The following is a 5,189-nucleotide window of genomic DNA, read 5'->3' as shown; positions in this document are numbered from 1 at the left end:
TTTTGAGTGCATTTGATCTTCACCTTTTTTTGCCAGTTCAGACCTTTCTGCTTTCCCCTTGTATGTTTTTGTTGTCACAAATTATCCCCATTTATGCTGTAAGCCAGTGATGGCGAACCTATGACACGTGTGTCAGAGGTGACACGCAAACTCATATTTTTGGTTGATTTTTCTTTGTTAAATGGCATTTAAATATATAAAATAAATATCAAAAATATAAGTCTTTGTTTCACTATGGTTGCAAATATCAAAAAATTTCTATATGTGACACGGCACCAGAGTTAAGTTAGGGTTTTCCAAAAGGCTGACACGCTGAGCTCAAAAGGTTCGCCATCACTGCTCTAAGCTTTTTAGTGATCTTACTTGTAATGTTGTGACCTTATGTTCTTTGTTTCAGGCAGAATAACTCCCTTGAGTATTTCCTGCAATGGAGGTTTTCTGGCAATAAAATCCCTCAACTTCTTTATTTCTGGGAATGTCTTTATTTTATCTTCATATTTAATAGATAATTTTGCTGGATATATTATTTGTAGCTAGTAATTCCTCTCTTAGACGTTTGAATGTTTGGTACCACTCTCTTCTGGCTTGCAGAGTTCCTGCTGAGACATTGGATGAAATTCTGATGGAATTTCCTTTGTAAGTCATGTCCTTCTTTTTTTTTTAGAATTTTTTCTTTGTCATTAATTTTTGACAGCTTAAATACCAAGTGCCTTGGAGAGGGTCTCTTTGTATTGAGGTAAGTAACTAGATGTTTTGTTTGCTTCTTGGATTCGAGGAACTAGTTCTTTCCATAGATTCAGGAAGTTCTCATCCATTATTTGTTTTAATAGACTCTCCATTCCATGTTCCCTCTCTTCCTCCTCCGCAATGCCTATAATTTTAATATTACCTTTTCTGATGGAGTCAGAGAGGCCTCGTAGAGCTCTTTTATTTTTCTTTATTCTGTCTCTCTTCTTCCCTTTGTGTCATTTCTTGATTATTAACTCTGATATCACTAGTTCTTTCCTCTAACTGGTTGGTTCTATTTTCTATGCTCAGTATCTCATTCTTAATCTCCCTAATTGCAAACTTGATTTCCAGGATTTTTTATTGATTCTTTCTCAAAATTTCAATTTCCTTGGTAAAATGCTCATTTTGTTCAAAGATTTGTTTTCTGAGTGCACTGAATAGCCTGTCAGTGTTTTCTTGCATCTTGTTGAGTATTTTCAGAACTGCAATCTTGAAATTTGTCTTGAAATATTTATTTCACGTATTTCCATGTGTTCCAGCCTGCTTTCTGGGGATTTTTCATTTTCTTTCTGGTTATCATTGTTACTGTGGTTCTTCAGGGTATTTGCTGTCCTTTGTATTCACATTTATCTCTGAAGAGGTTTTTCCACTATATTCCAGTAGATGGCACTGAATCACGACATTTTTACCTCTGTCATCTCCCAGTCTTGAACCTCTGTGGCTTCCTTAGGATAATACAGACACACTGCTTGGTGGTGGGGTTTGTTTTGCCCTCACTACAATGGCGACCTTTGATCTCCGCAAGGTCCCACCCCAAGAACCCCTCCTGAGGATCAGTCACAGAAGGAAACAGCGATTCTACTACAACAGCTCTTGGATTGCCGATGATATGCTTCTGGACCCAATTCCAAAGGCAAGAGGAGGTGAGTCTTCGGAGTTCAAACTACGGCAGGGCTCTGTGGCTCTGTTTCTGTCTGAAACACCTCTGTCAGGCGCCTGCCAACTCAGACACTATTTGCTCTCTCACTGCTCACAGCTCACTCTGCTGGGCTGCCCCCACCCCTGCAGCTCTTTGTTCCTCCTGCCTAGCCAAGGGAAGCGCCTACTACCTCCACCTTTCTCCCCTCTCCTGGCCTGCTGAGCCATGAGCTCCCCGCTGCAGGCCTTCTGTGCTTTCCTCCCTTCTGGTTTCCCTGTTTATTCCCAGATTCCCACCTTTATGTGTTTCACTGCATAGGTCTCTCAGGTGTGCATCTGTGCTGAGCAGAGATTTCTTTGTTGAGTTATAGATGTTTAACTTGTTGAAATGTCTGGGGAAGAGGAAAAGTTGCGCCCTTACACCGCCACTCTTCTGACATCACTTCATTCTGTGTTTACCATGTTATGCATAGGAGAATAAATTTAAGTATAAATTTTGTGATAACAACTCATTTTGTTTTTTTCTATTGCTCCAACATGTCAGTTGTCTTCATCCAATATCTTACTATATTAAACTATGGTGGTGGCAAATGTAGCTCCAAATAAAGAAGTTCCCAGTTTTTCATGTTCTTCTATATCCTTTACCCCTGAGTAATACTATAGTGGCTGGTCCCCAGCTACAAGAAAATGTTCTCCAAAAACTCAATTGCCCTTGTATTTGGATGTTTTCTCCTTCGTTTTTCTTCTACGTGTTTACAAAACTATGTGGTGGGTGGTAGAAGGTGGTTCTTTCTCAAAGGCCTTTTAATCTCTAATTAAGTTAGTCAATGAAGTTTCCCAGGATTACTTTAAGCAATACTATGATGTTATTTTAGAAAGGAGAGTTTCTAGTTGGCCATCATTTATGTGAATCAATTTTTTGTTTGATAAAATCACTTATTTTTTTATATATATTTTATTGATTTTTTACAGAGAGGAAGGGAGAGGTATAGAGAGTTAGAAACATCCATGAGAGAGAAACATCTATCAGCTGCCTCCTGCACATCCCCCACTGGGGACACGCCCGCAACCAAGGTACATGCCCCTGGCAGGAATCGAACCTGGGACCCTTTCAGTCCACAGGCTGACGCTCTATCCACTGAGCCAAACCAGTCAGGGCAAATCACTTATATTTTTAACAGCATTTCCCAATACTAATATTAGAAAAAGTTTCAGGCAACTCGGCTGCTGACATGGCATCCAGACTGAGGAAGACCCGGAAACTTCGGGGCCACGTGAGCCATGGCCACGGCCCCATCAGCAAGCACAGGAAGCACCTGGGGGGCCGCAATAATGCTGGCAGCCTGCATCATCACAGGATCAACTTCAACAAATATCACCCAGGTTACTTTGGGAAAGTTGGTATGAGGCATTACCACTTGAAGAGGAACCAGAGCTTCTGCCCAACAGTTAACCTTGATAAACTGTGGACCCTGGTCAGTGAGCAGACACGAGTGAATGCTGCCAAAAGCAAGACTGGAGTTGCTCCTATCATTGATGTGGTGCGATAGAGCTACTAAAAAGTTCTGGGGAAGGGAAAGCTCCCAAAGCAGCCTGTCATTGTGAAGGCCAAGTTCTTCAGCAGAAGAGCTGAGAAGAAGATTGAGGGTGTTGGTGGGGCCTGTGTCCTGGTAGCTTGAAGCTACATGGAGGGGAGTTCATTAAAATGTCCAAGTACTTTTGTAAAAGTGAAAAAAAGAAAAGAAAAAGTTTCAGAAAAGTTATTTAGTAATGTCTTTTAAGAGAATTCATACATTTTAAAGTCATCCTATAAAGAAATAATTATTGTATAACGGGTATTATTCTCCAATCACATGATGCTTAATTCATGTAATATTTGACAAAATTTAATGAGAATATATTGTTTACATATCTCACATTTGATTAGGATATTGTTACAGGGATTTAGGAATGTGTTGTCTTTGCTTTTTTTTTTTAATCTTTATTGTTGAAAGTATTATAGATGTCCCTTTTTTCCCCCATTAACCCCTTCTAGTCCACACCCACCCCACACCCACCCCAGGCCTTCACCACACTATTGTCTGTGTCCATGGGCTATGCATATATAAATACAGTTCTTTAGTTAATCTCTTCCCAACAACCCACCCACCCTCACCTTCCCTCCGAGATTCAAAAGTCTATCTCATGCTTCTATGTCTCTGGATCTATTTTATTCATCAGTTTATTCTGTTCTCTAGATTCCATATATGAGTAAAGTCAGGTGCTATTTGTCTTTCTCTGACTGGCTTATTTTATCATAATACTCTCCAGTTCCCTCCATGCTGTCTCTAAGGGTAAGAAATACTTTTTTACTGCTGCATAGTGTTCCATGATGTAAATGTACCAGAAGGCTTTTGCTTATTTATTAAGAATTCACTAGAAAAGCTTTTTGAAACATGATCTTCACCTGTAAAATGATTGACATTGAGGATAGACTATGTCCTTTTGTTCCTATGCAAAATAGTTATTTTGTTTAAATATTAATAATCTGGCTTTCTGTGAAATGCAATACTTAATTTTATTTAATGAGCTTAACATATTATTGTGCTATGATAATCATCAGAACAATGCACTCATTACCTAACGTATTTTATTAAACATGGACTCCAAGCTTATCCAAAACATAATATAGAAGCATAATCATTAAGCAATTCCCAAATATATTTGAAATGTGACTATTTGAGAAAGCATATCTAAATTACTCAATGGATATTTGTTAGAGAATTAAAATATTATACTGAGCCAAAGGCTGCAAGCTTCTTTCGTATGCTTACATTCCCTGCTGTGCCTGAGACATAGAAGTTAGTAAATATTTGATGTAGTCAACTTATGGTATTCAAGAGCATCAGAATATAAATCTAAAAAACGGCATGTAATTTTTTAGTTTTTGAGATTATCAGTGTAGCACTTGTTGTTTGCATGTACTGAGGTGAAAAGTCATGTCTCTCTCATCCACTCTGGTCTCTTACCTCAGATGTTTCTGGGTGCAAGTAGCAGTATTCTCTAAGGAAACCACTGTGCCCACAGGGAGCAGTTTGTCCCACCAATGTAACATCTGTACACTGTTATTAGGATAAAAACTAGTTAACTCGCCCTAACCGGTTTGGCTCAGTGGATAGAGCGTCGGCCCGCGGACTCAAGGGTCCCAGGTTCAATTCTGGTCAAGGGCATGTACCTTGGTTGCAGGCACATTCCCAGTGGGGGGAGTGCAGGAGGCGGCTGATCGATGTTTCTCTCCCATCGATGTTTCTAACTCTCTATCCCTCTCCCTTCCTCTCTGTAAAAAATCAATAAAATATATTAAAAAAGAAAAACTAGTTAACTCTTCCAAGAACAAAATTTAATTGATATGAGCATTTCCTAAGTATATCTATTTTTTTATCCCCAGAATTCAACATTTCTCCAAATTTAAACTTTTACCTCCCATAAAAATATCAAAGACTTTTCTGCCATTGGCCCCTCTCCACTGTCACAAACTGCCTTTAAAAAAATTAGTGCCCTAT

At 39.1% G+C, this 5,189-nt stretch overlaps 1 pseudogene; it reads left to right on the top strand.

The window, feature by feature from the left end:
- The first annotated feature begins 2,879 nt into the window (after positions 1–2,879).
- LOC118658371 lies at positions 2,880–3,364 on the top strand (annotated as a pseudogene).
- The last annotated feature ends 1,825 nt before the right edge of the window (positions 3,365–5,189 follow it).

Source organism: Myotis myotis, unplaced genomic scaffold (assembly GCF_014108235.1).
Source record: "Myotis myotis isolate mMyoMyo1 unplaced genomic scaffold, mMyoMyo1.p scaffold_m19_p_1, whole genome shotgun sequence".
Taxonomy (NCBI): Eukaryota; Metazoa; Chordata; class Mammalia; order Chiroptera; family Vespertilionidae; genus Myotis; species Myotis myotis.
Note: the sequence above shows the minus strand (reverse complement) of the source record. Positions and strands in the feature narration are given on the sequence as shown.